This window comes from Rhinatrema bivittatum, chromosome 2 (genome assembly GCF_901001135.1).
Source record: "Rhinatrema bivittatum chromosome 2, aRhiBiv1.1, whole genome shotgun sequence".
Taxonomy (NCBI): Eukaryota; Metazoa; Chordata; class Amphibia; order Gymnophiona; family Rhinatrematidae; genus Rhinatrema; species Rhinatrema bivittatum.
Genome location: NC_042616.1, coordinates 446,222,821 through 446,241,951, shown reverse-complemented (window position 1 = coordinate 446,241,951; position 19,131 = coordinate 446,222,821). Strand labels below are relative to the sequence as shown.

At 46.0% G+C, this 19,131-nt stretch overlaps 1 protein-coding gene across 3 annotated transcripts in view; it reads right to left on the bottom strand.

Moving 5' to 3' along the window:
- The window catches only part of MARCH11 (membrane associated ring-CH-type finger 11), a 164,993-nt gene that overhangs the window by 103,693 nt on the left and 42,169 nt on the right, over positions 1 to 19,131 (bottom strand). The gene's annotated exons all lie outside the window — the stretch shown is intronic.

Below are 19,131 nucleotides of genomic sequence, written 5' to 3'. Positions count from 1 at the left end.
AGTTTGTTTACCATAAACGGTGTTTTCCATAGATAGCAGGATGAATTAGCCATGCAATTGGGTGACATCATCGACGGCGCACTATAGCGGACATTCTTCACCTCGATTCAAAGTTTTCCCAAGCACAGCGCGTCATCACTCTCTTCAGTTACTAAAATAGCTAGAAGGCAGCAGCCTTAGTATATAGAGAAGCAGAAAAACAACATGTCCAGGGAGAAGGGTGGGAAGCATGGCTAATTCATCCTGCTATCTATGGAAAACACCATTTATGGTAAGCAAACTTGTTTTTTTCCATCAATAAACAGGCTGAATTTGCCCTGCTATTTGGGAGTCCCAAGCATATAAATAAAAAACTCAAGATATGGAATAGAGGTGTTGCTTTATTTCTACCTATTATACCATACTTTACATTTCTTTTTTTTTTTTTTTTACTCCTTAGTGGACATGGTTTTCTGATTTAGCACACTGGATAATACTGCCTGTCCTAGTCCACTATCCATGGCTGCTAAACGATCTAAGCAGTAGTGTGCAGTAAAAAGTATGAACTGAGGACCAAGTGGCAGCTCTATATGGGTTCTATGGGTACATTTTGCAGATGTGCTATAGAAGAAGCCTTAGCGCACAGCTGATGCGTTGAAACTGAACCTGATAAGGGAATTTGTGCTGAAGTATGACAGAACTGAATACAGTTTGTGATCCAGTTTGATATGGTTCTTTTGGAAACTGCCATTCCTAATGAGTTTGGGTTGAATGATACGAACAATTGAGAAGATTTGCAGTAAGGCTGAGTTCTTTGCTTATGCTCTTTTGCAATCTAACGTATGGAGCATAGATTCTCTCTTGTTGGCATAAGGCCTGGGGAAAAATATTGGAAGTGTAATATCTTGATTAATATGAAAATCTGACACCACTTTGGGAAGGAACTTAGGATGAGTCCAGAGAACTACCGTGTCATGGTAAAATTGCAGGTAAGGTGAGAAATGAACTAAAGCTTGAAATTCACTTACTCTTCGAGCTGAAGTTATTGCTTTTAGAAAAACTACTTTCCAAGTTAGATATTTCAAATGAGAAGACTGCAGAGGTTCAAAAGGAGCTTTGATTAAGGTTGATAAGACTACACTAGAATCCCAAGGGACTGGGGTTTTCCAGATTGGAGGATGTAGATTAAAGAGTCCTTTTATGAAAGGAGATATTAATGGATGTAAGGCTATTGAGGAGCCATTATGTCTCTCATGGTACACCGCTATGGTGCTGAAGTGTATTCTTACCGATGAAGAAGCTAAGCCTGATTTGGAGAGGTGAAGCAGGAAAGTAAGGATTTTTGTAGGTGTTGAGAAAAATGGAGACACTTTTTGAGTTTAGCACCATTTGGCATATCTCATCCATTTGAATGAATAGTTTCTTCTCGATGATGGCTTTCTCGCTGCTATTATAATCTGTTGAATATCAGCCGTAAGAGTTAAGCCTTGCAAGATCTCGCATTCAACATCCAGGCCATCAGGTGGAGAGAGGAGTGAAGAGGGTGAAGGAGGATGCCCCCCTCCTGAGTTAATAGGTTCAGGTCTTAACTGAGATTCAAGGGTTTGTTTTTGGAGTATTGTACTAGATAAGCAAACCAGGGTTGTCTCGGCCATGTAGGTGCTATGAGTATTATGCGAGATTGGTCCCAAATCAATTTCTGAACTGTCCTTGAGATTAAAAGAATTGGAGGAAAAGCATAAAAGAGACCTCGAGACCATGACATCAGAAAGGCATCCTGCTTATTCCTGAGGGGGCTTGGGTGTACTGAGAAAAATTGATGAACTTTTCAATTTTGTTCTGTTGTGAAAAGGTCTATCCAAGGTTGACCCCATTGCAGGAAAATTTGGTTTGCTACTGATTGGTTGAGCGACCATTCGTGGGGATTAAATATTCTGCTGAGACGGTCGGCTAACGTGTTCGCTACCCTGGCAAATAAGTTGCTGAGAGCCCATTCCCAGATCCAAACTACTTCCTTACAAAGAATCCAGGAACCTGACCTGCCTTGCTTGTTTATATAAAACATGGTAACTTGATTGTCGGTGTGAATCAGGAGGGTGTGACCTCGTAATAGATGTGTAAAGGATTTTAGAGCATACTTCATGGCTGAGTTCCAGAAGGTTTACTGAATATGTCCTCTCAACTTCTGACCATAGACTACACTGTAATATAGGAGATGTACTCCCCAACTTTGTGTAGAGGCATCTGTGGTGAGGATTAGATTGTGGGCCTGTTCTTGAAGAGAAGATCCCACTGTCAGAACTTCCGCATTTAACCACCAATGACACTGTCACTATGGTGGACATTGGTTGGAAATATTGAATCCACTATGCTTTTAATCCCCATTGAAGGCGTTACATGTGTAGGCGAGTATGGGGAATTATGTGAATGGCAGCCGCCAAGAGACCCAGCAGAATTAGGATTTGACTTTTGACTAGATGATGAATCGATAGATCCTCTCCTGAGGAAGGAGATTTGACAATGTTTATCCTGGCTCCTATGAACTGAAGAATCTGAGTTGGTTTGAGTACCAATTTCTTGTAGTTGATAAGGAAATTCAGAGAGTCTAGACACGAGATTGTCATCTCTAATTGCTGAGACAAGGAGTTTGGGTAAGGAGAAACTATTAGCCAATCGTTCAGATAAGGGATCAGTCGTATCCCCTTACATCTCAAATAGGCTACTGCCAAAGCCAGGCATTTGGTAAAGACTCTGGGAGCAAAAGAAAGACCAAAGGGGAGAACCTTGTACTGGTAGTGTATGGAGTTCACCTGGAAGCACAGGAACTGCCAACAGGAGGGATGTATTGGAATGTGAGTGTATGCTTCCTTGAGATCCAGAGAACACATCCAATCATTTTCCTGTATGAAAGATAGAACTAATTTGAGGGATGTCATCTTGAATTGCTCCTTCTGAAGCAACTTTTTAGGAAGCATAGGTCTAGAATGGGGCGGAGACCCCCTGAGCGTTTTGGAATGAGGAAGTATTGGGAGTAATAACCTGAATTGATTTTGTTCTTTGGAGCCAAGGGACTGCTTGTTACTGAAGCAAAATCTGTATCTCCTGCTCTAGAAGATGTATATTGGAAAGATCCTTCATCGTGGTAGTAAGGCAAGGAAGGGGAGATTTGGATAAGAAATTTAGAAGGTATCCCTCGTGGATGGTTCGAAGTACCCATTGATCCGTAGTGATTCTGTTCCACTCTGAATAATAATTCTGAATTCTTCCTGCGACTGGGGGATCTGGTTGGGCTGAGACATCTTCAAAAAGATGGTCAAGGTTTTTGAAGAGAGGTTTGGGATGGTTTTTGCTGATTTATGTCCCTCTGGCGATATCTAGATTGAGTTGATTGGGGTTGTGAGCGTGGTAATTGGTATGATTGAAATTGCTGTGCTCTATATGGTAGGAAAGTCTTATATGGCTTTTGTTGGTATTACGCAGCACACAAATACTTTGAATCTTGGAGAAGAATGTCCGCTATAGTGCGCCATCAATGACGTCACCCAAATAGCAGGGCTAATTCAGCCTGCTTATCGACGGAAAATCACCATGAGCCTAAGGTATTTTTTGTTGCTGGTGTTATGGGAAGGCACTCTGCACTTTTTCAGTCTGAAAGCCCTTGATAAACTAAATTTCAATAACTTTGATAGAAATGTCTCGATAAACTTCACTGGACCATCACTTTCCATTACCTCTGGAACACACAAAATTCTCAAATTGTTTCTCCAACTCCTAATATTTGCATTTTTTAATCCCTTTTGAGTTCAGCAATCATTTGGAAATTGTCTTGTAATTGTGTCACAGTATCTTCAAACAAAGAAGTCCCATCCCCCAGTATATTCACTCTCTTGAAATAAAGAGAATTTTGCTATAAGAGTAAATTAGCTCTAAATATTGCTCTATCTCAAGCTAGCTAAAATTCATACAAACTTCCATACTACACATACTGAGAGGACCGAGAGGAAGCATTATCAAGGGTGTGTTTAGGCTGGGGAAAGAAAATAATGCAAATAGATTGGTATTTCCAATCTATCTGCATTATTTTACATTGATATTCTACCTGCACAAAAATGAAGTGCAAAATACATAAGAACTTTGTACCCATGTCCAATTATCAAAGGAAAAATATGTGTGTACTTTCCCTTTGAAAATTAGATACAAGGTGTATGGGTTACAAAGTACCTATAGACTTTGTACTTATGCAGGAAATTTAAAAAACATTTCCTATCGGCCTGCAACTCCTTCATTATCAGGTTAAAGGAAATTTCAGTTTCCTTGCTAATAGCCATTTTCTGTGGTCATTGAGGTTCCTGCTTGGACCTTTTGGTGCCATATGATGCTGTGACATTATTTTGCCTGATTTATCACTGGCTTTGACAGTTATTTCTTTGGCAGGGATAACCTATTTTATTTGTAGTTTTACAGATTTTTGGCTTGTCCCTCGGAGATTAGATCTCTCCAGGGCTGGTGCAAGGGTATTAAGCGCCCTAGGCAAACCTTACAGCTTGACATCCCCTCCCTCACTTCCCCATACACAATTTTAAATTATGCATTTATAACAACAGATTTTACATGAAAAATAACATTCTGAGGTAAAACTAACATACATGTTGTTACATGTACTTTTGTGATGCCAACAAGAAAACTCTGAAACTTGAAATTCATATGGCATTAGACCTATTGTAACATGTTTCGTGTGGGCATGGTCCTCCTGTATCAACACAGTACTATCTGCCAACACTCAAACAGTAACAACTCTACCTATGAAAAGGAATACCACAAATATTGCACCAGAATCTGAAATATCAATTCACCTCCTGTCAGGAAAACAGAACAGGCCAAGCTGTTACAGATCCCTACAGAGAAACCAGATGCTAACAGAATGCTTCATCTCAGTCTCGCATGCAGAACACAGACCCTCACCAAATACAGAATAAAGCCATCATAAATAGATAGAAATGTGTAGACAAAAATGGAACTGTAAAATGCAACATGACAGACTCTATACAGTGCAACAATGGAAAAACAAAAATGTCACCGTTCCTCATGCTAACAAATACAAAAGACTCTTATCCACCCTTATACTAATTAATTGTAATACCAATACATAAGGGTAGTATATTTAGTAATGTTAATTATTTCACATATCACATCACAATCCTTTATTTATTTATTTATTTATTTAGTGATTATTTTTTTTTATATACTGCGGCACGTTAAAAAACATCACCTCGGTTTACAATAAACAATAATTCAGCAACAGGCTTTACAGACAATATGAAATAAAATGGACATAATATATATCTAATAACAACAAATTAAAAAACAAAACAATAAACCAACAATAAATAAAAGACTAATAATAAACTGAAGATCAGAGACCAAAAAAGTCAAATTTAGCAGCGAGAAGGATAAAATAGGCGTGTGGCAATTTAACAGCGAGAAGGATAAAATTTATTTTAGCAGCGAGAAGGATAAATTTATTTAGCAGCGAGAAGGATAAATTTATTGCATGTGGCAATTTAGCAGCGAGAAGGATAAAATTTAGCAGCGAGAAGGATAAAATAGGCATGTGACTTTATTTAATAAATTACTAAAATAATATTACATGTTTCAATATATCAACATGTTAACATATATCATTTCAATACATATAAATGTTTAAATCCATATCATTTAGTCACCCACTTTGTGCACACACCCTCCCTATTACACTAGTATTGCTTATCCCCTAGGAGAATCCAGGTTTCGTTGTGGTGAGACATTGGCTGTAGGCGTTTTGAATATTAATGGAGATAAACGTTGACACCAGTGTTTATGTTTATGGTGTATTACCGGATGATATCATGGAGCAGTGAGGAATAATGGAATAATGTTGACACCAGCGTTTTAGAATGAATACTAATTTCTGCAGACGGTGATTGGAATACATTGGAAGATTGTTGATATCGGTATGAGTTGAGTCAAGTAACATTGGAGGTGTAGAAAGAGATATTTGGGACGCCCGTGAACAATGGATTGAGTTTGGAACTGCAGGGAGTATTTATACTGTCAAGTATATGAAGATATTGAAGAAGAGAACCCCTGAGGAAGCCACATATGGTGAAACAAGGGTCCTTGTAGGGTTGTGATAATTCCAATATATGTAAAAAAATTATTGGTTGTGGAGATATCAATACATGTAAAAAATCTAGTTGGGAAGTACGTAAAAAATCTACGTGGGAAGTGAAGATAATAGTATAGGTATTGATAAAATGTGAGAGTAATATTAATAAAAGAATATCAGGGGGATGGTATTAATTTTAATGTTGCCCTGTGAAGGGATAAGTAGGTGAATGTAGATGGATGAATGTGACGGATGAATGTGGAGGTATTTTTAGGGAATAATCAATACTAGTGTAATAGGGAGGGTGTGTGCACAAAGTGGGTGCCTAAATGATACACTACATCTACCGGTTCACCTTTATCCACATGTTTATTAACTCCTTCAAAAAAGTGAAGCAGATTTGTGAGGCAAGACTTGCCTTGGGTAAAGCCATGCTGACTTTGTTCCATTAAACCATGTCTTTCTATATGTTCTGTGATTTTGATGTTTAGAACACTTTCTACTATTGTTCCTGGTACTGAAGTCAGGTTAACTGGTCTGTAGTTTCCCGGATCGCCCCTGGAACCCTTTTTAAATATTGGGGTTACATTAGCTATCCTCCAGTCTTCAGGTACAATGGATGATTTTAATGATAGGTTACAAATTTTTACTAATAGGTCTGAAATTTCATTTTTTATTTCCTTCAGAACTCTGGAGTGTATACCATCCAGTCCAGGTGAGAAATTTAGGTTTGGATTATTGGGGAAGAGGTCTAATTATGATAAGATATGGGGCTAAAACGACAAGAGACAGGTACACTTATAGACTAAATTGTTTAGTATTTAAGGTGTCACCCGCCTCTTGTCATTTTTGCTATATCAGACTAACATGGCTATCCCTCTGAGGTTATGGGGCTTTTATAGAACAAATTATGACTTACATAATAGCAAATTTCAGGGGTTAGCCAGTCGAACAATATGGGGAAAATGGTGATTTATTTATTTATTTATTTATTTTTTTTGGTTTTTTTTATTTTTTTTTGCTTTAATGTGTTTTGTATTTAACATCTTTGTACCATTATTCAGTAGTTCTGAGAATTTATTAATCTATGTTGTTTGCCGATAGTTAAGTAAAAAGTTTTAAAACAGAAGATTTAAAACATCACTCCAGGCTTCTCTCTGAAAGTGTTGCGGAAAATGATTTTATTTCTTTCCTAGAAAATTGATTGTTAGAAGAACTAAAAATGCCAGAACTGCTAGGAAAGGTGGTGCAAAAGTTTCTGCATGCATCATGCCAAGAGTAGTCTTTGCCAAATTTCTGATTTATGCTCATAAAGCCCTGATAATGTAAGCTTTTCAAAAATAGAAGATTACAAATCAAGGATACAAGATATTGATTTTCCAAGATTTTTCTATGTTTCGGGGTGGTGCAGAGAATTTGCCTCAGTATGTTCAGAATTCTTTAGTCAGGGTGTTCAGTTTGTACTGCAATATACTGCTAAGTTGAAGATCCAGCATAATGACAAGGTGCAAATCCTGGAATCAGTGTCAGAGGCCAAAGTTTGTAGAGAGCAATTGTACAGAACAACTACATGAAGAAAGGACAGATTCATGGGAATTGTAGTCTTTAATGGGGGGGGAAAGGTCTACTATCACAATAGGAGTGCAAGTTACATTGGAAACTAATGTTTTATATGCGCCATCTTTATAAGCCTGAGAAACTATATAAACTGCAATAGTCTGTAAAGTCTCAGCAACCAGTGTATTTTTTGCATTTTATTTTATTTTTTTATCTTTTAGCTTGTTTGGCAGATTCATTTTAAAGGGTGTTTGAAACCTCGCCATCAGCCTAGAAGGACTGAAACCTTGGAACGGACTTAAGACTTTTTTTATTTGTTACAAAACCAGCAGAGCAACATGGTTGGTTTTTTTTTTATTGCACTATGATTAATGTGTTCTTCTCAATGCAGTGTCAGCTGAAACAATTTTCCATTAAGTTATGACATATATCAATATGGAGATTGATTTAAAGATGTGTATTTTAGTTTCTCATGACAAACTTAATGGTCCTGGGACATAAATGCATTTAATGTTTCACTTGGGGGTGGCACCCTTAAGCATCAATAATGATCTTTAATCTCTTATTAGAGCCAAATTTTTCAAGAGATTTGAGTTTTTTTTACAGTTTTTGGGATTATTTTGTTGTGGTTGTTATGACTGGGCAGTGGGCAAGCAAGAGGTGGACCCTTGAGCCGACCTGCAGGTACTACACAGAGCAGGCCGGGAGGCGGAGTCAGAGCTTGGCAGGAATACCCGGAGCCTGGTATCCCCCCGGGAGGAGCCCGTAGGGACCCAGGCCCTGGGGACTAGCACAGTTCAAGATAGTCCAGAGAGGTCAGAAAGTTCAGAGATGGCTGCCGGTGGAGAGGCAGAGGGCTGGCTAGCAGGCAGGTCACAGAAGAAGGCGGGGTCTGAACCGGCCGCGGGTAGGAAGCTAGGCCGCGAAGCAGACCAGAGCCACAGCAGGCGGCGGGTTAGCAGAGCTGGCCGCGAGGCTACCCGGGATCAGGAGTGACAGCAAGCCGGCGCAGGAGTTCGTGGCAGACCAGGACCAAGGCAGGCGACTGGCTAGCAGAGAAGTCCGTTAGGCAAACCAGGATCAAGGCAGGCAGCAGGCTAGCGAGAAGTCTGTGAGGCAAACCGGAATCAAGGCAGGCAGCAGGCTAGCGAGAAGTCCGTGAGGCAAACCGGGGTCAAGGCAGGCAGCAGGCTAACGAGAAGTCCGTGAGGCAAACCGGGGTCAAGGCAGGCAGCAGGCAAGCGAGAAGTCCGTGAGGCAAACCGGGATCAAGGCAGGCAGCAGGCTAGCGAGAAGTCCGTGAGGCAAACCGGGATCAGGAACCAGGAGACAATGAGAGACAGCAAGTAAGAACAGGAACAGGAAGCAACTAGTCAGCAGGAAACCTCGTTGCAAGGCGTCTAGTGGGGGACTGGACGCCGGTTAAATCTGGAGCAGGGCGTGACGTCAGCAGGCGAGGCGGAGCCAGGCTTCCAGGTGCTGTGTGCTTAAGAGACCCCTCCTCGCGGGCGCACACGCGAGGCCAGGCAAGGTTAGGCCTGCAATGGTGTCTTCCTCGTGGGAACTCCTCGGGCAGCGGCCCTGTCGAGCCTGGATTCAAGCGGATTCCTGAAAGAGCTGAAGCGACGGTAAGCGGGCCTGAGCCCGAACATGAGAGGGGCGGTCGGGACCGCAATAGTACCCCCCCTTTACGGCCCCTCTTCAAAGGACCAGGCTTGTCCAGATGGTCAAGGTGAAACTGTCGAAGAAGAGATTTGTCCAGGATGTTGCGAGCAGGTTCCCAGGTATTATCCTCATCGCCGCAACCCTCCAGGCCAGAAGGTACTCCCATCTCCGATTGCAAAAACGCACATCAATCACATCGCGTACCTGGAACGTGGGATCTTCGGCTATGGGCGTAGCAGGAGTGTCCGGGAGTCACCGGTGGAAGCGCGAGAGGACCAAAGGCTTTAGCAGAGAGACGTGGAAGACATTGTGGATCCGCAGGGAGGACGGTAACCGTAATCGGTAGGAGACGAGACCCACTCTCTCGGCTACCCGGAAGGGTCCACAGAACTTGGGTGCGAATCTCTTTGAGGGCAGCCTCAGGTGGATGTTTCTGGTACTGAGCCAAACCCGGTCCCCGGGCTGGTACACCGGGGTAGGTCGTCGATGGCGGTTGGCCACTTGCCTGGCCGAGGTGGCAGAAGCGCCCAGCTTGGTCTGGGTGGTTTGCCAAAGGGAATGTAGTTGCTGAGCGGTGAGTTGCGCGGCTGGAGAAGCACTGGGTGTGGTGATGGGTAGCGGAGGTTTCAGTTGTTTCCCATACACCACCTGGAAGGGCGAGACTCTGGTAGCGGCATGGCACTGGTTATTGTATGCGAACTCGGCCCAGGGTAAGAGCTCAGTCCAGTTGTCCTGCCTTTCGTTAATGAACGTGCGCAGAATGGTCTTTAGGGTGCGGTTCATCCTTTCGGATTGTCCATTGCTCTGCGATGAAAGGCGGTAGAGAAGCTGAGTTGGACTTTAAAGCATTTGCAGAGAGCCCTCCAATAGCGAGCGGTGAATTGGGGGCCCCGGTCAGAGACGATGTCCAGGGGGAACCCATGGATTCGGAAGATGTGTTGTGCAAAGAGAAGGGCCAGTTCGAGTGCAGATGGCAACTTGGGCAAGGGCACAAAGTGGGCCATCTTGGAGAAGCGATCCACGGTGACCCAGATTACGGTCTTCCCGTGTGATGGTGGCAGATCCACCATGAAGTCCGTAGCGAGATGGGTCCATGGCTCCGTGGGAATCGGAAAGGGTTGCAGGAGGCCGCACTGAAGTCCTGGACTGGGCTTCTGTTGGGCACAGGTAGGGCAAGAACTCACGTAGGTGTGGACGTCCTGCCGCACGTTGGGCCACCAGTAGGACCGGTTAAGGAGCTCTAAAGTTCGTTCTCGACTGGCATGGCCCCCGGTAAAAGAGTCGGGGGCCCAACGCAAAACCTTCAGTCGTTGGCGTCAGGGAACCACGGTTCTGTCTTGCGTGAGGACGGACATGGCAGAGAGTCGGACCTTGTCGGGGTCCAGGATGAACAGTGGAGGCTCTGGATCCTCCTCGGACAGGGAGGACCGGGACAGGGCGTCAGCCCGGACGTTCTTGGCAGCGGGGCGGTAGTGGAGAGTTAAGTCGAAGCGGCTAAAAAACAAGGACCACCGAGCCTGACGGGGGTTCAGGCGTTGGGCTTGGGACAAGAACTCCAAGTTTTTATGATCGGTATACACTGTGACCGGGTGGTTAGCCCCCTCGAGCCATTGCCTCCATTCCTCGAAGGCGAGCTTGATGGCTAGCAGTTCTTTATCCCCAATGGAGTAGTTGGCTTCAGCTGGCGAGAACTTCTTGGAGTAGTAGGAGCAGGGCAAGAGTTGTCCCGATGAGGTATGCTGGCTGAGGACGGCCCCGACAGCAACGCTGGAGGCATCAACTTCCACTATAAAGGGGCGTGCCGGGTCCAGATGGCGGAGACAGGTGTCGGTCAAGAATGCCTCCTTCAAATCTGCAAAGGCCTCGATGGCAGTGTCGGGCCATGACTTGACATTGGCTCCCTTACGGGTCAGAGCAGTAAGGGGAGTGACTCGATGGGAGTAGCGAGGGATGAAATGTCTGTAAAAGTTAGCAAATCCCAAGAACCTTTGCAGCGCCTTGAGGCCACCCGGGCGGGGCCAGTTCGTGATGGCAGAGACCTTCTCAGTGTCCATCCGGAAGCCCGTGGACGAGATAATGTACCCCAGGAAGGGTAAGGATTCTGCCTCGAAGACGCACTTCTCGAGCTTGGCGTAAATGTGGTTGTCCCTGAGGGCTTGTAACACTTGCCAGACGTGCCGACGATGGGATTCCAGATCCTTGGAGAAGATCAAGACGTCATCCAAGTACACGATGACGTGTGAGTGTAGCATCTCACGCAGGACCTCGTTCATGAGGTTCTGGAAGACTGCCGGGGTGTTGCAAAGTCCGAAGGGCATCACCAGGTACTCGTAGTGCCCATCTCTGGTGTTGAAGGCAGTCTTCAATTCATCTCCAGGACGTATGCGAACAAGGTTGTAGGCCCCTCGGAGATCTAGCTTAGTAAAGGGTTTGGCCCCTTGGAGCCTATCCAAGAGCTCGGGGATCAGCGGAAGTGGGTAGCGGTCTCTCTTGGTAATGGCATTTAGGCCTCGATAGTCGATACAAGGGCGGAGCGAACCGTCCTTCTTTCCTACAAAAAAGAAGCCGGCCCCAGCAGGGGAGCGAGAGGGGCGAATGAAGCCCTTAGCGAGGTTCTCGGCAATGTACTGGGACATGGCGGTTGTCTCTGGCAAGGACAACAGATATACCCGGCCTCGAGGAGGTGTGGTACCGGGGAGCAGGTCAATGGGACAGTCAAACGGTCGGTGTTGCGGTAGGATCTCAGGCATCTCCTTGGAAAACACATCCGCGAAGGCTTGGTACGGCTCTGGAAGCAGAAGGTACGAGCAGAGCTGGATCGGTGACGGGGGACATGGTATCTGCAGACAATGTGTGAAGCAAAAGGGGCTCCACTGGGTCAACTGGAGTGTGTCCCATTGAATCACCGGGGAGTGGCGGCGCAGCCATGGTAGTCCCAGGATCAGAGGGTGTACAGCCCGTTCAAAACCAGCAGCGAGATTTCTTCTGAATGAAGCAGGCCGGTCTGGAGGGTCAGCGGATCTGTACAGCAGGAGATGGTCCCAGGAAGCAAGGTGCCTCGGATAGACGAGATGCGCAGCGGGGGGTCCTGGAGCCGTGTGGGTAACGATAGTTGGTTTACCAAGTCCACTACAATAAAGTTACCCTCGGCCCCTGAATCGATGAAGGCGCGAGTCTGAAGTTCCCCTCCGGGGTATTTGAGTTTCACCGGTATGGTGCATTGAGGAGCTGAGCCCGTATAGCCTAGGAGTAGCTCCTCAGGATGACCTAGGCACGGTCGTTTCCCGGACGCTCCGGGCATCTGGCAAGGAAGTGGCCCTTTCCTCCGCAGTAGAGACAAAGGCCCTGGGTCCGGCATCTCTGCTTCTCCTCTGCAGACAACGGAGACCTGCCCAGTTGCATTGGCTCCCCGGGTGTGGCGGAAGCAGGTGGTGCCCTGGGAACCATGGACCGGGTGTGTCCTTGGGGAACCGGGGGAGACCTTCGGGAAGAGCGCGACTCCTTGTCTCATTGCTGGAGCCGGCAGTCTACCCTTCCAGCGATGTCGATTAAATCATTGAGATCATCCGGGAGATGCCGACCAGCCAGCTCATCCTTGATGCGGCTGGCTAGGCCTTCAAGAAATATCCCCCGAAGACAGTCATCCCGCCAACCGACCTCCATGGCAAGGGTGCGGAAGTCTATGGTATAGTCCGCCACTGAACGTACCCCTTGCCTGAGATGCAAAAGTTCAGAAGCGGCTGTGGTTTGACGAGCAGGGTCATCGAAAGCTTGGCGAAAGTTAAGCACAAATTCCTGGAGGTTATGCAGAAGAGGATCCTGCTGCTCCCACATGGGAGAGGCCCAGTCCAATGCCCTACCATCCAGTAAGGAAAAGATGTAAGCCACCTTGACGGAGTCCGAGGGGAACTGTGCCGGCAGCAGGGTGAACCGGACGTAGCACTGGTTCAGGAAGCCTCGGCATGCTTTGGTGTCCCCAGCATAGCGAGTCGGGGCAGGCAACTGGGTCACTGGTGTGGGGTTGGAGACTGGAGCGGGAGGTGGAGCTGGACGTGGATCTGGAGGTGGTGTCTCCAGGCAGGAGACCAGCTGTTCCACAGTGGCTGCAAGGGCGTCAATACAATGCTGCTGCTGTTGGAGGCGCTGCGCCATTCCTGGAATGGCCTGTAGAGTAGGGGCCTCCGCCGGGTCCATGGCCTTGCAAACTGTTATGACTGGGCAGTGGGCAAGCAAGAGGTGGACCCTTGGGCCGACCTGCAGGTACTACACAGAGCAGGCCGGGAGGCGGAGTCAGAGCTTGGCAGGAATACCCGGAGCCTGGTATCCCCCCGGGAGGAGCCCGTAGGGACCCAGGCCCTGGGGACTAGCACAGTTCAAGATAGTCCAGAGAGGTCAGAAAGTTCAGAGATGGCTGCCGGTGGAGAGGCAGAGGGCTGGCTAGCAGGCAGGTCACAGAAGAAGGCGGGGTCTGAACCGGCCGAGGGTAGAAAGCTAGGCCACGAAGCAGACCAGAGCCACAGCAGGCGGCGGGTTAGCAGAGCTGGCCGCGAGGCTACCCGGGATCAGGAGTGACGGTAAGCCGGCGCAGGAGTCCGTGGCAGACCGGGACCAAGGCAGGCGACTGGCTAGCAGAGAAGTCTGTTAGGCAAACCAGGATCAAGGCAGGCAGCAGGCTAGCGAGAAGTCCGTGAGGCAAACCGGAATCAAGGCAGGCAGCAGGCTAGCGAGAAGTCCGTGAGGCAAACCGGGATCAAGGCAGGCAGCAGGCTAGCGAGAAGTCCGTGAGGCAAACCGGGGTCAAGGCAGGCAGCAGGCTAGCGAGAAGTCCGTAGGGCAAACCGGGGTCAAGGCAGGCAGCAGGCTAGCGAGAAGTCCGTGAGGCAAACCGGGGTCAAGGCAGGCAGCAGGCTAGCGAGAAGTCCGTGAGGCAAACCGGGATCAGGAACCAGGAGACAACAAGAGACAGCAAGTAAGAACAGGAACAGGAAGCAACTAGTCAGCAGGAAACCTCGTTGCAAGGCGTCTAGTGGGGGACTGGACGCCGGTTAAATCTGGAGCAGGGTGTGACATCAGCAGGCGAGGTGGAGCCGGGCTTCCGGGTGCTGTGCACTTAAGAGACCCCTCCTCGCACATGCGCGAGGCCAGGCAAGGGTAGGCCTGCAATGGCGTCTTCCTCCTGGGAACTCCTCGGGCGACGGCCCTGTCGAGCCTGGATTCAAGCGGATTCCTGAAAGGGCTGAAGCGACGGTAAGCGGGCCTGAGCCCGAACATGAGAGGGCAGTCGGGACCGCAACAGTGGTTTGGGAGGCTTTTGGGGAGTGAATGGAAGACAAAATGAGAAAAAGACAATGGGAAATATTTCACCATAATAACTCTAAATACATAAGTACATAAGACTTGCCATACTAGTCCATCAAGCCCAGTATCCTGTTTCCAACAGTGGCCATTCCAGGTCATAAGTATCTGGCAGGATCCCAAGGGGTAGATAGATTCCAGGCTGCTTATCCCAGGGATAAGAAGTGGATTTCTGCAACTCTACCTTAATAAACATTTATGGACTTTTTGTCCAGGAATTTGTCCAAAACCTTTTTAAATGCAGCTACACTAATTGCTTTCACCACATCCTCTGGCAACAAATTCCAGAGCTTCATTTATGCATTGACTAACAAAAATATTTTATTAGTTTTAAATGTATCATCTAATATCTTTATTGTGTGTCCCCTAGGCTTTGAACTCTTTGAAAAAGTAAACAACAGATTAACGTTTACTCATTCCACTCTACTCATTACTTTACAAAACTCTATGATATCTCCCCCTCAGCTGCCTCTTCTCCAGGTTGAAGAGTTCTAACCTCTTTAGCCTTTCCTCATAGGGAATTCATTCCATCCCCTTTATCATTTTGATTGCTTTTCTCTGTACCTTTTCTAATTCTGCTATATCTTTTTTGAGATGTGGTGACCAGAACTGCACCCCATACTCAAAATGAGGTAGCACCATGGAACAATACAGAGGCATTATGTTATTCTGTTTTATTCTCTGTTTTTTTCCTAATAATTCCTAGCATTCTAAATCCTTTCTTGGGTGCTGCTGCACACTGAGCAGAAGATTTCAACATATTATCAATGATGACGCCTAAATCATTTTCCTGAATGGTGACTCCTAATGTTGAACATTGCATTCTGTAGCTAGAATTTGGGTTACTCTTCCCTAAATGCATCACTTTGCACCTGACCACATTAAATTTCATTTGCTATTTCCATGCCCAGTTTCCCAGTTTTCCAAAATCCTCTTGCAATTTCTCACAATCCTTTTATAATTTAACAACTTTGAATAACTTTGTGTCATTGGCAAATTTGATCATCTCACTCATTGTTCCCATTTCCAGGTCATTTATAAATATATTAAAAAGCAGGGGTCCCAGAACAGATTCCTGGGGCACTCCACTGTTCACATTTCTCCATTGGGAAAATTTACCATTTAGCCCTACTCTCTGTTTTCTCTGTTTTCTCTCTTTTAACCAGTTCCCAATCCACATTAGGAGACTGCCTCCTATCCCATGACTTTTTAATTTCCTAAGAAGTCGCTCATGAGGAACTTTGACAAAATGCTTTCTGGATCACCTTTATCCACATGTTTATTTATGCCCTCAAAAAAATGTAGCAGACTGGTGAGGCAAGACTTCCCTTGGCTAACTCCATGTTAGCTTTTTCCCATTAAACTATGCCTATCTACAGTATCGCCTGAATTTTCAATGGCCGGTGCATACAAATACTGGGGGATACGCGTCTGGCCGGGCCCTGCACAGGCTGAGCACATTTTAGAAAGGGCCTGGTCACGCGCGAATCTCCCAGTACGCACAGAAGTGCCGGGTCAGCGAAAATGGGCGGGACGGGGGCGGAGTCTGGGCAGGGAAGGGTGCATGTTATAAAATAGGTGCATCCATGTGCATGTGCTGGGAACTGCACACATATGGACGTGCATGCGCAGGTTTTAAAATCGATCCCATTATGTTTAGCAATTTTGTTCTTTATGATATTTTCTACCATTTTCTCTGGCACAGACATCAGACTAACTGCTTTGTAGTTTCTTGGATGACTTTTTAAAAATTATCATTACACTGGCAATCTTACAGTCTTCAGGTACCATAGACAATTTTAATGACGATTTACAAATTATTAATATCAGGTCTGCGATTCATTTTTCAGTTCTTTCAGCACTCTAGGATGTATACTATCTGGGCAAGGTGATTTGCTACTCTTTACTTTGTCAATTTTCCCTATTACATATTCTGAGATTTGTAAGCAACAAAACCAAGTTTGCTTACCGTAAACTGTGTTTACGTAGATAGCAGGATGAATTAGCCATGCTGTCTGGGAGCATGCACACGACCCCTGTAGATGGAGATTTTCTCAGTAAGTCACAGAGCTTTGAACTCTGTGCAGCTGCGCAGTCGTCTTCCCGCGCGAACCAGTGCCCTCCTCCTCAGTCTCTTTGTAGCCAAGCCAGTATTCATCAATGAAAGTATTTTTATTATTATTTTTTTTTTAGACTATCTAGGGAGGCGGGTGGGATCGCATGACTAATTCATCCTGCTATCTACGGAAACACCGTTTACGGTAAGCAAACTTGCTTTTTCCCATCAATAGCTAGCTGAATTAGCCATGCTGTCTGGGAGTCCCAAGTTTTCGGGTTGTGCCCATGCAAAGTTTGTGTTAGAAGTTCAGTACACTAATCCATAGAAAAGGTAGACAGTCTTATCGGTGTTGAAGGTTTGACAAGACTGCTGAGCCAGAGGTAGCTTGTTGTTGCAGACAGTAATGCGCAATGAAAGTATGAATGGAGGACCAAGTTGCTGCTTTACAGATGTCTAGCAATGGTACCTTCTTGAGATGGGTGACTGATGTCGCTGTGGCCCGTATCTGGTGCACATGAGGTCTTTTGTTTAGTTTAATAGAGCGCTTCTCGTAGCAAAATTGAATGCATTGCAATAACCAGCTGGCAATAGTTCTTTTAGAGACTGGTTGACCAGGATCGTTGGGGTTAAAAGAGGGGAATAGCTGAGAAGGTCTGAAAGGAGATTGAGATCTCTGTTTATAGTAAGCTAGAGTCCGTTTACAATATAGCGAGTGTAGGAGGCGGTCTCACTCATTGTGATGGGGCTTCGGCATGAAGGTCGGCAAGGTAATGGTCTAATTGAGATGGAAAGCAGACACCTCCTTGAGCAAGAAGGTGGTGTGAGATCAAAGGGTAACCTTGTTGTGGTAAAACTCCAAGTAAGGAGGGTAGTGAACTAAGGCTTGCAATTCGCTCACTCTTCTAGCTGATGTGATCCCCACTAGAAATACTGTTTTCCAGGTGAGTTATTTTACGTGGCAAGTTTCTAAAGGCTCGAAAGGAGGCAGCATTAGCTGTTCCAGGATAATGTTAAGGTCCCAGGGTACAGGTGGCTTTGTCACTGGTGGCCAGAGGTGAAGCATGCCTTGCATGAATCTGGAGACCAGAGGGTGGATTGGAAATGGGAAAGCCATTGTGGGGGTGATGAAAGGCCGCAATAGCACTGATGTGCACTCGAACTGATGTGGTAGCTAGACCAGTTTGATAGAGTGGAGGTACTCCAGAAGATCTGTAGCAGTAGAGGAGAATGGATCAAGTTTCTGTGAACTGCACCATTCAGAGTAGTGATGCCATTTCCCTTCATAGTTGCATCTGGTTGAAGGTTTCCTTGAGGCAATAAGTATATCTTCTACATGGTAAGGAAGGCTGAGGTGTTTTAATATCTGCCTTTCAATCTCCACGCAGTCAGGTAGAGAGAGTGATGCATTGGATGGAGGAGTGAACCTCCTTCCTGTGTAAGGAGCTGTTGGTCGGCCCCCAGAGGAATGGGTAGGACTATGCAAAGCCGGATGAGATACGCATACCATGGTTGTCTCGGCCAAGCTGGAGCTATGAGAATCATGTCCGCTATGTCTTGAATACATTTCTGAATGGTCCTTGATATTAGAGGGATGGGAGGGTAGGCATACAGCAAGTCCTCCGTCCATGGAATGAGGAAGGCGTCCAGAGCTTATTGAATCTTGCTGGGGTAAATGGAGCAAAAGTCTTGAGTTTGCCGGTTTTCTTCCGTGGCAAAAAGGTCGATTGTTGGGAAGCCCCAGTGTTGGAAGATGGTGAGGGCTACCTCTCGATTTAAAGTCCATTAATGTGGGTGAAAAACCCTGCTTAGGCAGTCCGCCATGACATTGTCCAGACCCAGCAAGTAGGTTGCCTGGAGGGATACATTGGCTGTCTCTGCCCAGTGGAATATCCGAAGTGCTTCCCGACAGAGTGTCCATGAACCGGACCCTCCTTCCTTGTTTATGTAAAACATGGCGACTTGGTTGTCTGTGTACACCATGAGGTGTTTTCCTTTGACCTGAGTGGAGAAGGTCTGCAGTGCTCTCCAGATTGCCCGGAGTTCTAGGAGGTTGATTTGGTATTTGGATTCTTTGGGAGACCACAAGCCTTGTGTCTTGATATCGTCCAGGTGGGCTCCCCAACCCTTCCTGGAGGCATCTGTCATGAGTATTAGCTGGTGAGGAGGAACCCAAAGGGAGCTCCCATTGATAGGTTGATGGGGTAGAGCCATTATTGAATGTCGTCGACATTGGTTTGGTTAGCAATACCTTGCTTGTTAGCAGTTGTAGGAATTGAGACCATTGCTGTTTGAGGCCCCATTGTAAACGACGCATGTGTTGTCTTGTGTGAGGCACGACATAAGTAGCTGCCACCATATGACCCAACAGCTG